This window comes from Hemitrygon akajei, unplaced genomic scaffold, assembly GCF_048418815.1.
Source record: "Hemitrygon akajei unplaced genomic scaffold, sHemAka1.3 Scf000033, whole genome shotgun sequence".
NCBI classification, from domain to species: domain Eukaryota; kingdom Metazoa; phylum Chordata; class Chondrichthyes; order Myliobatiformes; family Dasyatidae; genus Hemitrygon; species Hemitrygon akajei.
The window spans coordinates 17,538,565-17,563,295 of NW_027331919.1; positions in this window are offsets into that span (position 1 = coordinate 17,538,565).

Here is a 24,731-nt window from a genome sequence, read left to right on the forward strand (position 1 = left end):
CACCTCTGCGATCCGAAGTATAAAGTCTCTATAACCCAGGCATTCGAGACCCTGAATGTCCTCGTAAATATCCTCTGCACTGTCTCCAGTTCAGTGGGATCTTATCTAGATTAGGACGACAGCAACAGATCACTCTACTCCATATGCGGCTTCACTGACGTGTTGTACAATTCCAACGGGACCTTCCTACTGCTGTAATCATTACCCTATCTATATGCGACTCCACTTTCAGACAACTTTGTACTTGTACCCCTCGGCTCCTCTGTTCTACAACATTCCCCAGGGTCCCTGTTTTCCCGTGAGTCCACATTCAGAGAACCGTGACCCTGTACCCCTGGGTCCCTCTGTTGTACAACACTCCCCAGTGTATCTGTCTACCTGTGACCACACTTCCATAGAAACTTATCCCCGTACCCCGGGGTCTCCTTATTCAACAACACCCCCAAGATCCCTGCCTACCTGTGACCAGTATAGAACTCCAGCCTCACTGACATACTTCCTGTTCTATTCTTCACATGCAGCTCACCTCGCCTCGACCCGTTATCGCCGAAGCCCGAATGTACCAAAGCCCGACCGCTCTGTCTCAGATCACTCCTTTGATAACCGCTCCTTTGGTGAACGCTCCTCTGGGCAGTGTCTCCCTTTTGTGCCGGAACCTTCCCTACTACCCAACTCACGAGGGGTGCTCCGGTTATAGCCACTGACAGACCACGTACAATACTCACGCTCTCGAAGCCCCCTTTTTATATAAGCGCAGCAGACCTGCGAGAAATTCTACTCCGTAAAGCTCTGTTGACACCACCGACGGGCAACATACATTCTCTACCGGTCTCTCCTTCTTTTAATTCTCTCTCTCATTCTCTCAGACGGACTGAACTCCACCTACTCAGTGCTGAACCTTCCAAAAGAAGAACATCTCCGTGAAGGGTACGAAGATCCTCCCATTGCATCGGGACCCGCGGGAATGTCAGTGGCTACACAGGCAGGTCAGAGTTCACAATAATGACATCACTCTAAAGGGGTCACGTGTTTTACGCACAAGTGTTCAGGTTCTAATGCATCTGCTTCGACCACTTCCTCTGGCAGCCCGTCCCACAGACGACCACTGTCTGGGTAAAAACAAAAATGTCACTCTTGTTCCCAGTTACATCACGTACTGCTATCACATTATCCCTGAGAGCTTTGGTCCTGCATTCTACAAGCCTAGAGAATAATGACTCTGTGCATTCACCTTGTCTGTGCCCCATGCGGTTTTATACAACTCTGTAATGTCAGCTCTGCGATCCGTGGTATAACGTCCCAAAGTGCCTCACTTATCTCCTTAACTCAGTCACTGCAATATCCTCGTAAATCTTCTCCAATTTCAGGGAACCGTGTACCTGTACCCCGGGTACTCTCTGTTCTACTACACCCTCAATTGTCCCTGTACAGTTGTGACTCCACTTTCAGTGAGAGAAGCCATTTTTATTAACTGAACGGGGAAAAGTGGCTAGACTGCGCAGGCGCGTGACGTAAAGCGCCAAAGGTTTTTAAATAAAAGACTGGGAAATACAGCGGCCATCGTCGGAGTGGACTGAGTCAGAGTGGGATGGCTTTGACTCAACTGGCTTCGGCGTGAACAGGCAGAGACGAGGGTTGGTTTCGCTATGTTTTGATTTGTTTGTTTACGGCACAGAGAATAACAGGACGGATATTGGAATGCTACTCTTGCAGGATGTGGGAAGCCAGGGAGACATCTGATGTCACTGACAACGATACCTGCAAGCACTGCATCCAGCTGCGGCTCCTAACAAACCGCATAAGGGAACTGGAGCAGGATCTGAATGACCTCCTCATTAGGGAGAATGAGGAGTTTATAGATAGTAGCTACAGGAAGGCAGTTAGCCAAAGGAGCGGCGCACAGTTACCGTCAGGCGAGGTAAGGGAAAATGGAAGGCACAACAGGGCTCCCCCTGTGGCCATTCCCCTGAACGACAAGTGCACCGATTTGGATACTGTTGGGAGGATGACTTACCTGGGACGAACTGCGGAAGCCGGATCTCTGCCACTGAGTCATGTTCTGCAGTCCAGAGAGAGGGAAGAGGAAGAGGAGTGCGGTAGTGATAGGGAACTGGATAGTTAGAGGTACAGTCAGGAGGTTCTGTGGTCGCGACAGAGACTTTCGAATGGTTTGTTGCCTCCCAGGTGCCAGGGTCAGGGATTTCTCTGATCGAGTGCACTGCATTCTGAAATGGGAGGATGAGCAGCCAGATGTCATGGTTCACATCGGTACCAATGATCTAGGAAGAAAGAGTGAGGAGGTACTGAAGAGTGAGTATATAGAGTTTCGTAGGAATTTAAAAAGCAGGACCTCGAGGGTAGTAATATTTGGATTGCTACCTGTGCCACGTGCCAGTAAGGGTAGGAATAGGATGCATTGGAGGATGAACACGTTGCTAAGGAACTGGTGTAGGGGGCAGGGTTTCAGATTTCCGGAACATTGGGAACTCTTCTGGGGCAGGTGAGACACTTATGAGAGAAAAGGATTACACCTGAACTGCAAGGGAACCAATATCCTTGCAGGGAGGCTTTTTAGTACTATTGGCGGGATGGGAGGAGTGTTTAAACTAGATTTGCAGGGGGATGGGAACCAGAGTGCTAGAGCAGATAGTGGAGCGGTGGTGAAAATAAATGTTGTTAAAGTTTCATGCGAAGTCACAAATAGAAGGTTTGCGTTTGGTGGTAAAGATCTTCCGAGGTGTGTCTATTTCAAAGTCAGGAGTATTGTGGGGAAGGCTGACGAGCTGAGGGCGTGGATTGACACGTGGAATTATGACATTGTAGCCATTAGTGAAACTTGGCTACAGGAGGAGCAGTGTTGGCATCTTAATGTTCCAGGGTTCCGATGTTTCAGACGTGATAGAGGCAGAGGGAGGTGGCATTGCAAGTCAGGGAAAATGGTACAGCAGTGCTCAGGCAGGACAGATTAGAGGGCTTGTCTACGAGGCCATATGTGTGGAGCTGAGGAAACGGAAAAGTAAGACAACATTAATGGGCTTGTATTATAGACCACCCAATAGTCAGCAAGAATTGGAGGAGCAAATCTGCATAGAGACAGCAGACAGCTGCAGGAAACATGAAGTTGTAATAGTAGGGAATTTCAGTTTTCCACCTATTGATTGTGACTCCCATGCTGTTGAAGGTCCAGATGGGTTAGAATTTGTAAAATGTATTCAGGAACGTTTACTGAATCAATATGTAGAGTTACTGACTAGAGAGGATGCAATATTAGCTCTCCTATTAGGAAACGAGTTAGGACAGGTGACAGTGGTGTGTGTGGGGGTACACGGTGGTTCCAGTGGTCATAACACCATTCGTTTCGACTTCATCAAGTAAAAAGGTAGATCTGGTCCTCGGGTTGAGGTTCTAAACTGAAAAAGGCCAAATTTGAATAAATGATAAAGTATCTAAAAAGCGTGGATTGGGACAGGTTGTTCTCTGGCAAGCATGTGATTGGTAAGTGGGAGGCCTTCAAAGGAGAAATATTGAGAGTGCTGAGATTGTATGTTCCAGTCAGGATTAAAACCAAAGTGAATAAGAATAAAGAACTTTGTTTATCAAGGGATGCTGGAAATCTGATAAAGAAGAGGGGAGAGATGTATGACATGTGTAGGAAACAGAGAACAAAAGTAAGGTGTTTGAGGAGTATAAAAAGTGCAAAAATACTTAAGAAAGAATTTAGGAGGGCTAAAAGAAGACATGGGGTAGTTTTTGGCAGTCAAGGTGAAAGAACATCTAAAGAGCTTCTACAGTTATATTAAGAGCAAAAGGATAGTAAGAGATAAAGTTGGTCATCTTGAAGATCAGAGTGATCGGCTATGTATGGAACCAATAGCAATGGGGGAGATCTTAAATGGCATTTTTGCGCCTGTAATTACTAAGGAAACCTGCATAGAGTCAATGGAAATAAGGTAAACAAGTTGTGAGGTTATGGAGCCTATACAGATTGAAGAGGACGAGGTGCTTGCTATCATGAGGCAAATCAGAGTAGATAAATCCCCAGGACCTTGACGGAGACTAGTGCTGAAATTGCAGGGGCCCTGGTAGATATATTTAAAATGTCGGTATGTTCGGGTAAGGTGCCGGAGGATTGGAGGATAGCTCATGTTGTTCCGTTGTTTAAAAAAGGCACGAAAATTAATCCGGGAAATTAATAACCGGTAGGTTTGACGTCGGTAGTAGGGAAATTATTTGAAGACGTACTCAGAGTTAGGATCTACAAGTATTTCGATAGACAGGGACATATTAGGGAGAATCAACACGGCTTTGTGCGTGTTAGCTCATGTTTAACAAATCTATTGGAGTTTTCCGAGGAGGTTACAGGGAAAGTGGATGAAGGGAAGGCAGCGGATGTTGTCTACATGGACTTCAGAGAGACCGTTAACAAGGTCCCGTATGGGAGGGTAGTTCGGAAGATTCAGTCGCTCGGTATACAGGGTGAGGTAGTAAATTGGATTAGACATTGGCTCAATGTGAGAAGCCAGAGAGTGGTAGTGGAGGATTGCTTCATTGAGTGGAGGCCTGTGACTAGTGGTGTGCCACAGGGATCAGTGCTGGGTCCATTGTTATTTGTCATCTATATCAATGATCTGGATGATGAGATAAATTGGATCAGCTAATTTGCTGATGATACACAGCTTGGAGGTGCAGTGGACAGTGAGGAAGGTTTTCAAAGCTTGCAGAGGGATCGGGACCAGCTGGAAAAATGGGCTGAAAATGGCAGATGGAGTTTAATTGAGACACGTGTGAGATATTCACTTTGGAAGATAAAACAAGATAGAACATACAAGGTAAATGATAGGGCACTGAGGAGCTAGGAATGCAGAAAAAAGTGGCGTCACAGGTAGTAAAGAGAGTTTTTGGTTCATTGGCTTTTATAAATCAAATTATTGAGTACTTTGTTATGGGGTTATGTTATGGTGAGGTTGTATAAGGCAGTTGTGAGGCCGAATTTGGAGTATTGTGCGCAGGTTTGGTCCGAAGTACAGGAAGGATATTAATAATGTGGAATAAGTGCAGAGAAGGTTTTCCATGTTGGTTCCTGGACTTGAGAAACTGAGTTACTGAGAAAGTTTGAATAGGTTAGGACTTTATTCCCTAGAGCGTAGAAGAATGAGGGGAGACTTGATAGTGGTGTATAAAATTAAGATGTGTATAGATAGAGTGAATGCAAGCAGGCTTTTTCCACAGAGGCTAGGGGAGAGAGAAAAAAAAAACAGAGGACATGGGTTAAGGGTGAAGGGGGAAATTTTAAAGGGAACATTAGTGGGGGCCTGTTCACACAGAGAGGGTTGGGAGTGTGTAATGAGCTACCAGATGAAGCAGTAAATAAGGGCTCACTTTTAAAATTTGAGGAAAAACTTGGACAGGTACATGGATGACAGGTGTATGGAGCGATCTGATCCAGGTGCCCGTCTGTGGGACTAGGCAGAAAAATGTTCGGCACAGCCAAGAAGGACGAGGAGGCCTGTTTCTGTGCTGTAATGTTTCATATTTCTAACAGTGTAGCTGTAGCCCTGGGTCATTTCCCAAATTTCCTCCCGTTGACCGTGTAAGTCCCACCCTGTTGTTTGTCCTCCTGAAATACGATAGCTCAAAACAAACAGCACGTGCTCCTGCTCGGCCGACTTCCCCGGCGAATCGAGATCCCACTGTGAGAGATAAATGTCTTCACTGTTTCAAATGCCATCTACGTTAATGTCGTCTGCAAGCGCACCTACTGTGTATTGTATAAACTGTTACAAATGGTCGATATAGTGGAGAAAGATCATTGGAGCCACCACCGCACGCCGGGTGAACAACGCTGGTGACGGGCCTCCAGTCTGAGAAACGAGCTTCAGACTTAAACTGTGTCTCCTATCTCCTAACGAATTGTACACCTAATCAGCCATCCCTCACTGCATCTCCCAGAGCGGTATACCATCCGGGGCCTTGTTAAAATCTATGTACATTACATCCAGCACCACGACCTGATCGGTCCTCCGCAATCAAATTAGTCAGACAGATCTCCATTGGTTCCACACCATTTCCAGACCAGTCTACCATCTGAGACCTTGTGAATAGCCCTGTTCAAGTTTCTGTAGAGTATATCTACTACCAATTACTGCTCTGTCCTCCCCAGTCAAATCAGCCCGACAAATCTACCTGGATCTCACGCCACCTGTCATCTCCTTCGCTCGTGTCTCTTATTCTCTCCCTATCTTTCCCTCTCCCGCCCAGTCTCGCCGCTCCATTCCTTCTCTGTCTATCCCTACATTCCTCTCTCCCATCTTCCAGAGTGATCTACCATCCGGGAACTTGATACGGGACTTGTCAAGCGTCCATTATAGCTATCAATCCGGACATATCAGTCAGTCAACTTCCCCTGGGTCCCACACCATTACACAGAGTAGACTACCAAGTGAAAAAAAATATTTTATTTTCTTCCCTGTTCACATTGTCTACTATCCTGTTCTCATGAAACGTCCTGGTTCCTCACGAAAAATATAAACACTGCTCCGCCCATGACCGCAAGAAACTGCAGAACGTTGTGGAAGGAGCTGAGCCCAGCTCCGAAACCATCCTCCACTCCATGAACTCTCTCTGCACATACTGCTGCTCCGATAAAACACCCAGCATTATTAAGGGTCCCCCGATATCCTATCTTCTGCACCCTCCCATCGGAGGATAAATGCAGAAGCCTGTATCAGGAGGCTCAAGCACAGTTTCTACACTACAGTAATCAGACTATTGAACGGACCCCTAATACGATAAGATGACTCTTGGCCTCAAATCTTCCTCTTCGCGGCTCTTGAACCTTATAGTCTGCCTGCACTGCAATTTCTCTGTAGTTTCGACTCTTTATTCTGCGTTCTGCGACTGAGTAACCTTGTTCTACTCCAATGAAGTGACCTGTAACTATGGATGTAGATGGGATCTTTCCTGTCTGTGCTATATATAAACGATCTGTATGCGAATGTAGATGGGTGGTTTGGTATGTTTGTAGATGATACGTTGACCGGTGTTGTGGATCGCTTAAGGATCTACAAAGAATTCCGTAGTACGTGGATGAGTTTCTGATATGGGATGGAGGAATAGCAGATGTTGTTTAACCCGGGCAAACGTAAAATGTTGCACCTTGACAGGTCGAAAGTTCGGAGATAGCACACTATTAAAACCAAAACCCTAAAGTGTGTTGATCATCACAGTGAACTTGTAGTCCGATGACATGGTTCATGGCCATACTCTCTGATAGGATGGCTAAGAATGCCATTCCTGCCATTATTAGTTGGGTCACCGAGTTTAAAAGTTCCGCTGTTATAATGCAACTTTACAAAAATTTCTAGTCAGGCTGCATCAGGCGTATTGTATAGAACTCTGGTTACCCCGTTATTGTAAGGATGTCAAGGCCTTTGCTGTCATCCAGAGAGGTTTAATGGGCTGCTGCCTGGTTTCGGTCACTTGGTAAAGTGGGTTGTTTCCTATGGAGCGGAGGAAGATGAGTTTGATAAGATCATAAGAGGTACAGAGGGTATCATTCCCAAATGGGAAATGTCTAACACCAGAGGGAATGCCTTCTGGGCAGCGTTGCCGGCCGAAGAGCCTGTTCCTCTGCTGTACTGGCTGGTCTACGATGCAGGATGTTCGAAACACACGATGCCTTGTTAAATCTTCAGGTTCTCAAAAGTTTTGGCCGCAGACAGCAGAGTTCCCAGTGCGGACCCGTGGGTCCCAGTCGCGGACGTCCGCCGCCCTCTGTGTCCAGTGGACAAGCCAGTACGGAAACCAAATTCCTAATTCACTGTGAGTCACAGTCATCACAATCTTGTGAAAGGACCTCCCATGAGAGAGACTTTGTCAAAGGCCCGTCTGCAGTCAACTCTTTAAATCTCCATTGACCTGTGTGATTGACGGTATCATTCCAAGTTGTGAGATGCCTCGCACCAGACGGCAGGTATCCTGGACAACACTGTCGGCCGACAGCTAAGAAAAATAATAAACCCGTGACACTCTCTCTTTCTACCCTTTCTCACCCCCTCTCTCTCCCTCCCTTTGTCTCTTCCCCATCTCCCTCCTACTTTTTCTCCCCTCACTCGCCCTCTCTTCCCCACTCTTTCGCTGTCTCTCTCATACATCCCACTCCGGAGTCACTCCTAATATCGCTTCCTCTTCTCACGCGGCCTTTCCCTCTCTCCTTTCTCTTCCCGTTTCCTTTTCCCCACTCTCTCACATTTTCCCCCCATCGCTCCCCTCTCACTCTCACCATCTTCTTCTTCTGTTTATCTGAATGGTCTCTCCAAAGGTCCCCATAAAATGGAGCCGAACGAGAACATCGGAAATAGACCGGACCGTAAGATCTGTCTACTCTGCCTAGTTACGTTCGTCCTCATCGCGACAGTGGTCGGGCTCTCGATCCATGGTGAGTCGGAAGGACTCCGGTTGGAGTCAGACCGTAAACTAACAGTGTGGAATGAAAAATGAGTGTAAAACCTCACAATGACACGGACACGCCGCTAAACGTGTCACAAACGTACCTCACCTTGATACCGACACCTTCCGCGCCGTGGCACCGACACGTACCTCACCGTGACACTGTCACGCCCCTCACTGTGAAACTGACACTACCATCAACTGGACAGGGACACAACTCCCACCGTGACACCGTCACGTCCACACCGTGGCACCGACTCCCACCTTACCGTGACGCCGAAAAATCCAGATGGCCAATTCTCCGTGGATCCCCTATATCATAATCTTCTGGATAAGCGTCCCTTGAGGGACCCAGTCAAATGCCAACGGCTCCAACTTAATCGATCACATTCGGGAGAGGTGACAAAATTTCAGGAATCAGAGAGACGCTTGTCAGCCCTGGGAAGTCAAGGAATTTGGACTCTCAGCGATGAGGCTCAATGTAACTGAGATTGAGAGAGGGAGGGGTGATCGTGGTGGAAGGATAGACCGTGGCTGGTGGGTGGAAGGGAGTCCCAGTGGGGGACCCGTTTGCATTCACCCACACACTGAAAGAGAACATGGGGAATCGATCGAACCGGAGTATCTGGCTACTCCGCCTCGTTACGTCCGACATTATCGTGACTGTTGCCGGGCTCTCGACCCATGGTGAGCCGAACGGGCTCCAAAAGGAGGCAGGTGGTAAATAAATTGTTTTTGTAAAACATCGCAGGGACACCCACACCCCTTTACTGTGACACTGAGACACCACTCACTGTGACATCTATAAGCTCCTCAACCTGACCCGTCCAGCTCCGCACCGTGACAAGGACTCACGCTTCACTCTACCACCCCTTACCGAGACGGTATCGCCCCTCAACATAACACCGATGTACCGCTCACTGAGGCAATTATCTACACCTCACCCTGACACAGGTAAACCCCTCACCGCGATAGCGATTCCGAAATTCATAGCAAAACCTACGTAGTTCACCCCGTGACGTCGATGCATACCTCAGCGTGACACTGTCACACCCACCGCCGCCATGACATGCCTCTCACCGTGACACAGACACACCCCTCTCAGTGAGACCAGCACACCCCAGACCATGACACAGATACTCCACCCACCGTGACATCTCCACGCTCCACTCTCTGAGATTTCTCACGCCGTGACATCGAGAAACACTTCTTTGTGACCCGGCACAACTCGGGCCAGGGCACCTAAACACCTGTCACAGTGACACCGACACGTTCCTCACCGCAACTCGGATTGACCGACAGGATACTGACGTGGACCTCCATTGTAACATGAACTAAATCTTCATCGGGACATTGATATACCCCTCAGCGTGATACAGACACGCCTCTCATTTCCCTCGGGATTACCCAATTTCCCTCGGGATCAATATATTTGCCTGCCTGTCTCAAGGTGGCGCCGACGCCTCTCACTGTGCCACCAGCATATCCTTTACTGTGACACCCTTCACCGTGACACTGACAAAACGCTCTCGGTGACCCGTTCGGTAGCGTGACGCTGACTCACGTGTCACTGTAAATGCTAAACATCCATCACCATTTCTCTCAGTGTCACAGATTCGTCACCAGTTCACTGAGATGGAAACGAAGTACAGATCTGTCAACGAAACCAAGGCTCAAATCTGTGAATTGTTGACCAACAGAAGAGGTGAGGCATCATCCCCCTCTTACACCCGCTCATCATCACAGGGCAGGCATGGAGAGAGGAAGCGCCACTCTGTGCTTGATATCGGGACTGTGTGAAGAGATGGTATGGCGGGTGATTCACTCTGTGTTTGACCCGGTGAGTGTGCGATGGGGCTGCGCGGAGGAAGCTTCACTCTATCACTGAATCCAGGAGCTTGTGATGGGACGTTGTGGAAGTGGATTCACTTTGTGTCTGACCTCGGGATTGTGAGACGTAACATTACAGCTTCACTCTATGTCTCACTTCGGAAATGTCTGATGGGACAGTATGAACCCAGCTTCACTCTGTTTCTGACTCCGGGAGTGTGTAGTGGGATCATGGAGAAAAAGTTTATGTCTGTGCCTGAATCCGGGAGTGTGTGATGGGACAGTGCAGAGGGGCGTTCATTCTATTCCACACCGGATTTTGTGATTCGATATTATGGATGGAGTCAGACCCCGTTAGTGTGCCATCAGAGGTGGTTGGGGGAGCTTCGCCTTGTGTGAGAATACGGGGGGCGTGGGTGATCGGATGGTTCAGAGAGATCTTCACTCTGTGACTCGTCAGGAAGTGTGTGATGGAACGTAAGGAGGGAGATTCACATTGTGTTCAACTCGGGAATGCGTGATGGGACCGTGTGGAGGCAGCTTCCCTCTGTGTTTGACACTTTGCTCTGTGGTATTGTTGAGAAGCTGTAAAGGGACAATCTCTCTCTCTCTCAGACAGCGGGAGAGATTAAAAAGAGAGCAGATTGAGAGGAGGGAGTTATTTACCGGTTGTTTGAAGCGCTTGAAGCTCGGCCTCGGAGAGAGCAGGAGAGTTTAAACAACGAACCGATTAACGGAGCGGGCGATGATTACTGGGAGGCAGAGTAGGAAGGCTTTGGCTCGAGAGGCTTCGGCGAGCAGAGACTGAGGACGTCCATGCTCCCAGTGAGGTAAGGCCTGGTAAGCTCCTCTAATTAATCTAATCAGTTTAGAAGTAGGTAATGGAGGCAACAGTTAGGGCAGTCGAGTGCTCCGTTTGTCGGATGTGGGAAGTCAGGGCAAGCACAATTATCATTGATGACTACACCTGTAAAAGATGCATCCAGTTGCACCTTCTAACAAACCGAGTTAGGGAACTGGAGATTGAGCTGGATCAACTTCGGATCGTTTGTTAGGCAGACGCAGACATAGACAGGAGTTACAGGGAGATGGTCACCCCTAAGAGTCAGCAGACAGGTAGATGGGTGACTGTCAGGCGAGGGAAAAGGAATAGACAGGAAGAGCAGAGCACCGCTGTAGCCGTTCCTATCAATAATAAATGCACCACTTTGGATACTGTTGGTTGGGACAACCTGCCAGGGACAAGTTGTAGAGGGCACGTCTCTGGCACTGAGACTGGACCCTGAATGGAGTCTCAATATTCTTGGATTTCAATGTTTTGAAAGGGATAGAGGGGGGGGGGAAGGGGGAGAAGGTGAGGCATTACTGGTCCGGGATACTAATACAGCTACAGAAATGGTGGGTAATGTAGCAGGATCATCTTTTGAGTCAGCATGGGTGGAAACGAGGAGCAGGAAGGGAGCAGTTACTCTATTGAGAATATTTTATAGACACCCTGGCAGCAGCAGAGTCACCGAGGAACAGATTGGGAGGCAGATTTTAGAAAGGTTCAGAAGTATCAGGGTTGTTCTCATGGGTGACTTTAACTTCACTAATATTGATTGGCACCTAATTATTTCCAGTAGTTTAGACGGAGCAGAGTTTGTTAAGTGTGTCCAGGATGGATTCCTGTCACAGTATGTTGACAGGCCGACTAGGGGGAATGTCATACTGGATCTAGTATTAGGGAACGAACCGAGTATGGTCACAGATCTCTTAGTGCGTGTGCATCTGGGAGACAGTGATCACCGCTCCCTGGCCTTTAGCATTATCAAGGAAAAGGATAGAATCAGCGAGGACAGGATTTTTTTTCAAATGGGGAACGACAAATTATGAGGCTATAAGGCTAGAACTTGCTGGTGTGAATTGGGATGATGTTTTTGCAGGGAAGTGTACTATGGAAATGTCATCGATGTTTATGGATCTCTTGCAGGATGTTAGGGATAAATTTGTCTCGGTGCGGAAAATAAAGAATGATCGGTTGAAGGAACCATGGATGACAAGTTAGTTGGGAAATCTAGTCAGGTTGAAAAAGGCAGCCTGCATGACGTTTAAGAAACTAAACTGACGTGGATTGAAAATTGTCTTGCTGACAGGAAACAAAGTGTAGCGATTAACGGGTCCCTTTTGGAATGGCAGTCTGTGACCAGTGGAGTACCGCAAGGTTCGGTGCTGGGACCGCAGCTGTTTGCAATATACATTAATGATTTAGATGAAGGGATTAAAAGAAACATGAGCAAATTTGTCGATGACAAAAAGCTGGGTGGCAGTGTGAAATGTCAGGAGGATGTTATGAAAATGCAGGGTGATTTGGACAGTTTGGGTGAGTGGGCAAATGTATGGCAGATGCAGTTTAATGTGGATAAATGTGAGGTTATCCACTTTGGAGGCAAGAACAGGAAGGCAGATTACTATCTAAATGGAATCAAGTTAGGAAAAGGGGAAGTACAACGAGATCTAGGTGTTCTCGTACATCAGTCAATGAAAGCAAGCATGCAGGTACAGCAGGCAGTGAAGAAAGCTAATGGCATGCTGGCCTTTGTAACAAGAGGAATTGAGTATAGGAGTAAAGTGGTCCTTCTGCAGCTGTACAGGGCCCTAGTGAGACCCCACTTGGAGTATTGTGTGCAGTTTTGGTCTCCAAATTTGAGTAAGGACATTCTTGCTATTGAGGGAGTGCAGCGTAGGTTCACAAGGTTAATTCCCGGAATGATGGGACTGTCAGATGTTGAAAGATTGGAGCGACTGGGCTTGTATACACTGGAATTTAGAAGGATGAGAGGGGATCTGATTGAAGCATATAAGATTATTAAGGGATTGGATACGCTGGAGGCAGGAAGCATGTTCCCGCTGATGGGTGAGTCCAGAATTAAAGGCCACAGTTTAAGAATAAGGGGTAGGCCATTTAGAACAGAGATGCGGAAAAACTTTTTCACCCAGACAATGGTGGATATGTGGAATGCTCTGCCCCAGAAGGCAGTGGATGCCACGTCTCAGGATGCATTCAAGACGGTGTTAGATAGAGCTCTTATAGATAGTGGGGTCAAGGAATATTGGGAGAGGGCAGGAACGGGGTACTGATAGTGTATGATCAGCCATGATCACAGTGAATGGCTGCTGGCTAGGAGGGCCGAATGGCCTCTTCCTGCACCTACTGTCTATTGTCTATAGAAACACGGATCAGATCTTTCAATTAAGGAAATTAGGGTAGCAAAAAAGGAGCTAAAGAAGGGGCAGAGGAGAACAAGAAGTGGGTATGAGAAAGCCTTGGCGAGAAGGTGAAGGAAAACTCTACGGCATTCTTCAATTATGTGAAGAACAAAGGGATGATAGGAGGGAAGGTAGGACCGATTAGAGATAAAGGTGGGAAGATGTGCATGGAGACTGTGGAATTGAGGGAGGTCCTCATGAGTACTTCCCTTCGGTATTCAGAAATGACCGAGACCTTGATGACGGTGAGGACAATCTGAGTGAGGTTTAAGATCTGGAGCATCGTTGATATTAATTTAGAGGAGGTGTTGGAGTTGTTAAATTACTTTAGGACGGATAAGTCCCGAGTGCCTGAAGGAATATTCCCCAGACTGCTCCAGGAAGCGAGGGAAGAGATTGCTGAGCCTCTGGCTAGGATCTTTATACCCTCGTTGTCCAAGGGGAATGGCACCAGTGGATTGGAAGAAGGCAAATATTGTCCCCTTCTTAAAATAAGGTAGTGGGGATATTCCGGGTAATTATAGACCAGTGAGCATTACGTATGTGGTGGGAAAGCTGTTGAAAATATTCTTGAGGATAGAATCTATGGGAATTTAGAGAATCATGATCTGATCAGGGGCACTCAGTATGCCTTTGTGAAGGGTAGATTGTCTCTAACAAGCCTGATAGAGTTCTTTGAAGTGGACAAGGCATCTAGATGAGGGTAGTGTAGTAGATGTATATACATAGATTTTAGTAATGCATTTGACCAGTTTCTACACGGTATGCTTATTCAGAAAGTCAGAAGGCATGGAATACAGCTACATTCGAATTGGAGGGTTGTGACTAGTAGTGTCCCACAAGGCTCGGTTTTGGGACACCTACTTTTCCTGGTTTTTATTAACAACCTGGATTTGGGGTAGAATTGTGTGATAAGTTTGCAGACGACATAAGGTTTGGTGGTGTTATGGATACTGTAGAGGACTGTCGAAGATTGCGGGGAGACAGTGATAGGAGGCAGAAGTGGGCTGAGAAGTGGCAGATGGAGTTCAAACCGGAGAAGTGTGAGGTGGTACACTTTGGAAGGACAAACTCCAAGGCAGATTTCAAAGTAAATGGCAGGACACTAGGTACGTGGAGCAGCAGAGGAATATGGTGGTACATGTCCACAGATCGGAGAATGTTGCCACAAAGGTAGATAGGGTACTTAAGAAAGCTTATGCTTTCATAAGTCTATGGATACAGTTTAAGTGTCGCGAGGTAATGATGCATCTCCATAAAACTCTGGTTAGGCCACACTTGGAGTATTGTGTCCAGTTCTGGTCGCCTCACTGTTGGAATGATGTGAAAGCATTAGAAAGGGTACAGAGGGGATTTACCAGGATGCTGCCTGGTTTAGAGAGTATGGATTATGATCAGAGAATAAGGGTGCTAGGGTTTTACTCTTCGGAGAGAAGAAGGATGAGAAGAGACATGATAGAGGGAATAGATAGACTGGACAGCCGGCGCCAAGCCACTGCTCAATACATGTAGACATGGTTTTAAGGTAAGGGGTGGGAGGTTTAGGGGGGATATTAGAAGATGGTTTTCTTTACTCAGCGAGTGGCTGGTGCGTGAAATTCACTGCCTGAATAAGTGGTGGAGGCAGAAACACAAGTGAAATTTAAGAGTCTACAAGATAGGTTTATGGAGGAATTTAAGGTGGGGTGATATATGGGAGGCAGGGTTTAAGGGTCGGTGTAACATAGTGTGTCGAAAAACCTGTACTATCGTGTACTATTCCACATTCTATGTCTATGTCTGTTTCTCGTCTGTGCTGAGGAAGGTTCTTTCCGTGGAGTGTGTGGTGGGGACGTAGAGAGAGATTCACACTGTGTCTGACCCAGGCTATGTATCATCGGACGGTGTGCAGGGAGCTTAAATCTGTGCCTCAACCCCTGTGTGTATGAAAGGTCTCTGCGTCTCACACATTGGAAGCGGGGTGGGTGAATGCGTTTGAGGGGGAGGGTTCATGTGTGTGTCTGAGACCTGGAACGGTGACGCGTGCCTGGATTGTGTTACGCTCTCTGTCTGATTGCAGTGGCGTGTGATAGGACGGTGCGGATGGTGCTTCTCTCGTTTTCTGACCCATATGTTGTGTGATGTCACTGGATAGAAGGAGCATCATACTGTGTCTGACCACAGGAGTATGCGGCGGGATGGTGCAGTCAGTGTTTTATTCCCTCTCTGATCGCGGGCGCGTGACGTGACGGCGTGGAAGGAGATTCACTCTGTATCTGATCCCGGGAGAGGACGGTGCTGAGGGGGTTTCATTCCGTGTCTCTTCCGGCTGTGTGATGAGACGATGTGGATGGAGCTTCACGCTGTGTCTGTCCTCAAGAATATTTGTTGTGACAGTGAACAGCGTGTAGTCTGAACTGGACACCGCGTTGTGTGTTGGTGTGGCGGTTGCAATCACCAGCCACAAAATCAACCGGACATATTAAAGTGTTCTCCTGATCATCTGGCAAACGACTGAGCTGTTGGATTCCACCAGCCTAAGTAGATGGGGCTCGATAATTGGACTGTGCCATTCTGCTACAGCCAGAGGTGTGTTCTCTGGAGCTGCTTCGTTTATGCTGTATCTTTTTAAGGAGAGAAATGTTTACTCTCCCTTGCAATTCACTATGGACTGGCCAGCATCGAATAGAAACTCACAGTCAGGAGATGAGGTGTGTCTATTGGTTTGAGGAGTATTTACAATTTTGTTGTAACCCAGTTCTGTGGTGTTTAGCTGATTGAAGTTATGACACCAGAACAGTTCTGATGAATTTTTAAACATTTTGTGTATTAAAGTCCCTTTTTTATCACCATTACCTGCTCTCCCAGTGTTATGCTTACCCTGGCCCTTCACGGTTGTGATCTTTTCGAGAGAGCATCACTTCCGGCTTGGCAGTGTGAGAGATGGGGCAGAGTGGAGGGAGCATCACTCTGTGTCTGGCCCGGGGATTTTGTGATGGGCTGGTGCGAAAACATCTTTATTCTGTGTCTAACGTAATGAGTATGTCCTGGGACTCTGTTTTCAGATCTTCACTCTGTGTCTGATCCCTAGTATCGTTCAAAATCTCCCCCATCTCTTTTGGCTCCACACTTAGATGTCCACTCTGATTCTCTAACGGCCAAATTTTATCCCTCACTGTCCTTCTGCTATTAATATGACTGTATAAACCCTTTGGATGTATTTCACCTTACTTGCCAAAGCAACCTCATATCTTCCTTCAGCTTTTCTAATTTCTTTTGTAAGATAATTTTTACATTCTTTAGATTCCTCGAGCACATCATTTACACCATGCTGCCTATATTTATTGTAGATCTCTCTCTTTTCCCGAACCACATTTCCAATATCCCTTGAAAACCATGGCTCTCTCAAACTTTTAACCTTTCCTTTCAACCTAACAGGAAGATAATTATTTTGTACCCTCAAATTTTCACCTTTAAGTGACCTGTATTGCTCTATTACATCCTTCTCAACAAACAAATTGTCCCAATCCACTCCTTCTAAATCCTTTCGCATCTCCTCAAAGTTAGCCTTTCTCCAATCAAAAATCTCAACCCCAGGTCCAGACCTACCTTTCTCCGTAATCATATTGAAACTAGTGGCATTGTGATCACTGGACTCGAGGAGCTCCCAAACACATACGTCCATCACCTTACAGGAGATCCAACACTGCCCCTTCTCTAGTTGGTACCTCTATGTATTGCTGAAAAAAGAAGAAAACACAAACAAACAAACAAAAACTATCCTGCACACACTTTACAAACTCCAAACCCTCCAGCCCTTTTACAGAATGTACTTCCCAGTCGATGTGAGGAAAGTTAAAATCTCCCACAATCACAACCTTGTGCTTGCTACAAATATCTGCTATCTCACTACAAATTTGTTCCTCCAATCTCGCTCCCCATTAGGTGGTCTATAATACACCCCTGTAAGATTTGCTAAACATTTTCCATTCCTCAATTCCATCCAAATATTCTCCCTAGACGAGCCCTCTAATCTATCCTGCCAAACCACCGCTGTAATATTTTCTCTAACAAACAATGCTACACCTCCCCCTCTTGCCCCTCCGATTCTATCACACTTGATACTACGAAATCCAGGAATATTTAGTTGCCAATCACAGCCCTCCTGCAACTACGTTTCACCAGTAGCTACAACATCATATTTCCAGGAATCATTCCATGCTCTAAGCCCATCCACCTTTCTTACAGTGCTCCTAGTATTAAAATAAATACATTTAAGAAATTCGCCAACTCTTCCACTCTGTTTATCACTAACCGTGCAAACAACTTTACTATCTTATGTTTCTTTCTTCTCCCCTACATCTTCGGTCTGAGCGCTCACCTTCTCTATCACCTGCCCATCCTCCCTCACACACTGTATACAACCTTTCTCTATTTCTGAACTAATCTCCTCTCTCCTAGTCTCTTCAGTGTGATTCCCAGCCCCAACCATTCTACTTTAAAGACTCCCCAGTAGCCTTAGCAAATCTCTCCGCCAGGATATTGGTCCCAAGAGGATTCAAGTGTAGTGATCACACCTGCCTCAAAAGATGTGGCAATGATGAAGTAACTTGAATCCCGTCTCGTTGCTCCAATCCCTCAGGAACGCATTATCCTCTAACTCATTTTATTCCTACTTTCACTGTCGCGTGGCACAGGCAGCAATCCCGAGATTTCTACCTTTGTGGTCCTTCTTCTCAACACCCTTCCTAACTCCCTAAACTCTCCTTTCAGGATCTCTTCCCTTTTCCTACCTGTGTCATTGGTACCTATATGTACCACGGCCTCTGACTCCTCACCCTCCCACTTCAGGATATCCTGGACGCGATCAGAAACATCCCGGACCATGGCACCAGGGAGGCAAATTACCATCCGGGTCTCCTGACTGCTTCAACAGAATGGCCTATCTGACCCCCTAAATATCGAGTCACTTATTGCTACTGCCATCCTCTTCCTTTCCCTACCGTTCTGAGCTACAGGGCCAGACTCACAGCTACTGCTGCTTCCTCCAGGTGCATTAAGATGAGGCTCCCTAACACCGTGTTAGTGATCAGGAGCTGCAACTGGAAGACTTTTAGCTAATTATGGAAAGTGAGGAAGTGTTTGATAATACCTATATTAGATAGTGGGCATCACCGCTGTGACAGTCCCCCCATCCCCGAAATCGATATATCGCTTTAGATACTGTTGGAGAGGTTGACCTGAACGAAGAAGACCACGGCGAGCGGTACTCTGGCCCTCTGCCCATTGCCGTGATCAAGAGAGCAAGGAGAAGTAAAAACAAAAGATACGGCATACAGAGAAGCAAAGAATAGTGGGAAAACTGAGGACTGGACGACTTTTAAAACAATACAGAAGGAAACTGAGAAAGTCATTAGGGAAGAAAAGATGAATTACAAAAGGAAGTTGGAAATTAACATAAAAGGGACACTAAGAGTTTTTTTTTACATATGAAGAGTAAAGGAGCAACACGGGTAGATACAGGACTGACTGAAAATGATACTGGAGAAATAATGAAAAACAGAAGGTAGAGGAACTAAATGAGTATTTTGCATCAGTCTTCACAGTGGAAGACATTAGCAACATCCCTGATAGCCAGCGGTCTCAGAGACTGGAATTACGTACAGACAAGATTACTGGAGAGAAAGTGCTTGGGAAGCTAAATGGACTAAGGATAGTTAATCTCTTGGACTGGATAAGGTACACCCACGGGTTCTAACGGAGGTGGCTTTGGAGATTATGCAGGCATTGGAAATGATCTTCTGGGAATTAATAGACTCTGGTATGGTTCCTGGGGACTGGAAGGTCGCAAACGTACTTCCGCTATTTATGAAAGGAGGGAGGCAGCAAAAAGTAAACTACAGACCTATTAGTCTGACATCGGTAGTTGGAAAGTTATTGGAGTCGATCTTCAAGGATGAGGTTATGAAATCACTCCAGGTACATGACAAGATAGGCCCAAGCCAGCATGGTTTCATGAAGGAAAGATCCTGCTTCACTAACCCATTACAATTTGTTGAGGTAATCTGAAATAAGATTGACAAGGGAGAGGCTGTGGATGTTGTGTATTTGGATTGTCAAAAGGCCTTCGATAAGGTGCCGCATAAGAGGTTGCTTAATAAGATGAGAGCCCATGGAAGTACAGGAAAGATATAGGAATGGGTGGATCATTGGTTGATAGGCAGAAAGCAAAGAGTGGGAAAAAAGGGATCCCATTCTGCTTGGTTGCCGGTTACTTGTGGCGTTCCGCAGGGGTCGGTGATGGGGGCGCTACTTTTTACACTGTTTTTCGATGTTTTAGATTACGGATTAAATGTTTTTTTGGCTAGGTTTGCGGATGACACCAAGATAGGTGGAGGAGCAGGGAGTGTTGAAGATACGGAAAGATTGCATAGAGATTTGGTCAGTTTAGGAGAGAGGGCAAAGAAGTGACAGATGAAATGCAATGTTGAGAAATGTACGGTTGTACGTTTTGGAAGAAGAAAAGATCGGACTGATTATTATTTAGACGGGGAGAAAATTCAAAAATCAGAAGTGCAAAGGGACTTGTGGGTCCTCGTGCAGGATGCCCTAAAGGTTAACCAGCAGGTTGGATCGGCAGTAAGGAAAGCGAATGCTATGTTGGCATTCATTTCAAGAGCAACAATGTATAGGATTAACGAGGTGTTCATGAGGCTCTATAGGGCACTGGAGAGTACTCATCTGGAACACAGTGTGCAGTTTTGGGCCCCCTCAGAAGGGATGTCCTGATTTTGGAGATAGTTCAGAGAAGATTTACGAGGTTGATTCCAGCAATGCAGGTGCTAACATATGAAGAACGTTTATCGGCCCTTGAACTGAATCCCTTAAGAGTATAGAAGAATGAGAGGGTATCTCATTAAAAAGGTTGGTCAGAGTAGATGAGGAAAGCCTGTTTCTCTTGGTGGGGTGTGTCCAGGACAACAGGCCACTGTCTGAGAATTAGACGGTACCCATTTAATACAGAGATGAAGAGATTTTTTTTTTTTACAGCTGGAAAGTAGTGGATTTATTAATCACAAGGCAAAGAGGGAGAGGAGGCGGTAGTCTGTTGTTGATCTCGGAAATGTGCGACGAGACGTACGGCAAGAACGACACCCACTGTCTGGCGGGCAGTGCGTCAAGGGTCAGTGTGGCGGAGAGACAACTACTGTCTGAAACCGGGAGTGCGATATAGCGGCGCCACAGGGGGAGCTTCACTCTGCGTTCTGTCGCACGAGGGGGGAAGCACTGATCCCGAATATGATTGACGTAACAGGGTGGAGGGAGATTCCCTGTGGGTCTGACACCAGGTGTGTGTGATGGGACTGTGTGGAGGGAGATTCACTCTGTGTCTGACCACAAGAGTGTGTGATAGGACGGTGTGGAGGGGGATTCACTCTGGGTCTGACTTCGCGAGTCTGTGATGGGACGATGTGGAGGGGGATTCACTTTGGGTCTGACTCCTGGAGTGTGTGACGGGACGCTGAGGAGGGAGATTCAGTCTGGGTCTGACTCCGGGAGTGTGTGATGGGACCTTGGGGAGGAGCATCACTCTGTGTCTGAAACCGGGAGTGTGTGATTGGAGGGTGTGGAGGGAGATTCACTGTTTCTTGTTCCTGATTTCCAGAGGAAGCGTGTGCCCAGGAGTGGATCAGAAATGAAGACCGGTGTTATTTCATATCCACGTTTACAATACCTTACGGTGAAGCGAAAGAACTTTGTTCTCACTTGCATTCAAAGCTTCTTGAAATAAATTCAGCAGAGGAAGAGGTATGTGTCAGATCGACAGAAGATATATCCACACCAGAAGTCAAGGTCCCTCCACACCGTCCCATCACACACTCCCGGGGACAGAAACAGAGTGAATCTCCCTCCACACCGCCCCATCACACACTCCCGGGGTCAGACACAGAGAGAATCTCTCTCCACACCGTCCCATCACAAACTCCCAGGTCAGACACAGAGTGAATCTCCCTCCACACCGTCCCATCACACACTCCCGGGTCAGACACAGAGTGAATCTCCCTCCACACCGTCCCATCACACACTCCCGGGTCAGACACAGAATGAATCTCCATCAACACAATCCCATCACAACCTCGCGGAGACAGAATGAAGCTCCTTCCACACCATCACACCTCACACTCCGTATGTCAGAACCAGAGCTCACCCCACACTATCCCATCATACACACCAGCGGTCAGACACAGAATGAAGCTCCCTCCACACCTTCCCATTACACACTCCCGGGTTCTGACACAGAGTGAATTACCCGCCGAACCATCCAATCACACACTGCCGAGGTCAGACACACACGGAATCTCCCTCCACCCTGGTACGTCTCCCGGGGTCACACACAGAGAGCAACACACTCCACACCGTCCCATCGCACACTCCCAATGTCTGAGACAGAGTGAAGCTCTCTCCACACCGTCCCATCACACACCCCCGGGGTCAGACAGAGAGTGAGTCTCCCTCCACACCGTCCCATCACACACTCCCGGGGTCAGACAGAGAATGTCGCTCTTTAGATTGTGCTCGATTTCAATCATTAACGATAGCAATTTAATTTCACAGAAATTTGTTACCAAAGCTGTCGGCGACCAAGACAGTGCATTCTGGGTTGGAAAATGCAAAGTCGGGTGAGATTTGTTGGCATATAAGTCTTTCAAGAGAGAACGGGCCATGGGTTCTATTCGGGGACTGATACGGGATGCGAGAAGGGAGCGGGACGGTGGAATTATTTTAGGTAAAGGTACAGGGCTGTTGGGTGAGCGTGAGGGAGTGGGGATACAAGTATCTTGGGACAGACGCAGCCCTAAGGTAGAAACTGGATCGGTAGGAGCACATAGTGAATCAAACCTGCCTGTGGGGAAATTAGTACAGTGGGATTAGTTTGGAGACTGACAGGGTTCCATGGAGAAACAGTCGGTGTGTGGGAGTAACGGGGGACGACCGCGGGGCCTTGGGGTGAGGCCGGGGGCTTTGGGAATAATTTGGGGAGATACATGGGCCTGTGGGAAGAAAGAGGGATCGTGCGGCTATTTCGGAGTCTGTCACAACTCCGTGAAGAGAGAGTTGGGCAGGGTATTAATCTGGGGCTGACAGGGCTGCAGAGTGTGCGTCAGTGAAAGTGTTTTGCAAACTGGTTCAGCTAGGTGGGGGAGAGAGAGGGGCAGTGTGAGTATTTTGAGAACCGACACCAACCGGTGAGGAGAGATTGAGTCAGTGGGAGTATTTTGGGGACTGACACCGATCGGTGAGGAGAGATTGAGTCAGTGGGAGTATTTGGTGACTGACACAAGTCGGTATGGAGAGATTGAGTCAGTGGGAGTATTTTGGGGACTGACACTGGTCGGTGAGGAGAGATTGAGTCAGTGAGAGTATTTTGTGAATCGACACCGGTCGGAGAGGAGAGATTGAGTCAGTGGGAGTATTTTGGGGACTGACTCCGGTCGGTGAGGAGAGATTGAGTCAGTGGGAGTATTTTGGCGACTGACACCGGTCGGTGAGGAGAGATTGAGTCAGGGGGAGTATATTGGGGACTGACACCGGTCGGTGAGGAGAGATTGAGTCAGTGGGAGCATTTTGAGAATCGACACCGGTCGGTGAGGAGAGATTGAGTCAGTGAGAGTATTTTGTGAATCGACACCGGTCGGAGAGGAGAGATTGAGTCAGTGGGAGTATTTTGGGGACTGACTCCGGTCGGTGAGGAGAGATTGAGTCAGGGGGAGTATATTGGGGGACTGACACCGGTCGGTGAGGAGAGATTGAGTCAGGGAGAGTATTCTGGGGACTGACACTAGTTGGTGAGGAGAGATTGTGTCAGTGTATTATGAGAACCAACACCGGTCGGAGAGGAGAGATTGACTCAGGTGCAGTATTTTGGGTACAGCCACTTGACTGTCTGCTGGAGTTCTGCTGTCCCTTTTGATATTGCTTGTACCTCCTTGACAGGGAAGTGGCCTCTTATGTCGTGTACAAGGTGAACTCTGGAAAGTTCGAATGCGGGGAATGTAAATCTCCTCGGATTAGCAGTTGCAAAGATGATCTTCACCGTTTCATCTGTGAGAAGCCTGCAACTTTGTGCCCGGATATTCCTGAAAAGATCCAGGATCTCTGTCAGAAGCCCGGGGGGCGAACTTAAATCTAGTGTCAACAAACTCCCCCTCCCACCACAACTCTCTCACAGACTCTGACAACCCCATCCACTCTGCCCCTCGCCCTTATCCTATTCTCCACTCTCTACCTATGGCACTCTTGCTCGGCATCTCGCTCTCTCTTTCCCTCGAGCCTCCAACTCGCTCTCTCTCTCATAACTCCTCCACTGCCATCTCCCCCTATTTCATCCCCATTTTCCTTTCCCTCACTCTCAGGCCCCCGCTCCCACTATCAAAGGACTGTATTGCATGTTTACCACCTGACTCATTATCTGTGACTTATCCGCCTTGAGATTTGTATCTTTGAATGATCAGTACGTCGCAAGAATGCAAAATTAATGTAAGGTGCAAAAAGATAAATCAAAAATCCCGCAAAAATGTCGATGCATTGCTCCTACATCCATAAAATATTTATACCGGAGGGGCAGAAGGTGTTCCTGAATCGTTGAGATTTCTTTTTCCTGTGCCTCATCCACAATGGTAGAAAAGAACAGGGTGCTATTCCCTAGGTGAGTGGCCTCAGTGTTGGATGTCGCCCTGTCAAGGCATCGCATGTTGTCGATGCCCTGATGTTGGGGAGGGTTGTGCCCGTTGTGGATCTGGTTGTGTCAACACCCCTCTGCCGCCTTTGGCTACCTTGTGCATTGCAGCCTCCACACCAGGCGGCGATGCAATAATTCCCAGCGATCACTTGCTGGTCTTCAATGAAAGACAGAATCCTCTCAAATTGCTCACGTTGTAATTCCTTCTGTAACGAGAGACCTATGGTGGTGATGGGAATTGTAGAGTATGGTCTGGAATACACTGAAACTCAGAGTCGAAATAAACAAGACGTCAGTAAAGACATCTAAAGATTCTATCACAAAGAACAGTTCTCGAAATGGATCTCCTACGGTTGAGCACTGAGTGCTCAGCACGGGGACGTCAACGACAGACTTTCCATGAAGCAATGCTGACGGGCAATAATTGTCAGTCTGAGCCTTAAAGGGGAAAGTGACATTTCATCAAACTCCGGGGAATGGACGT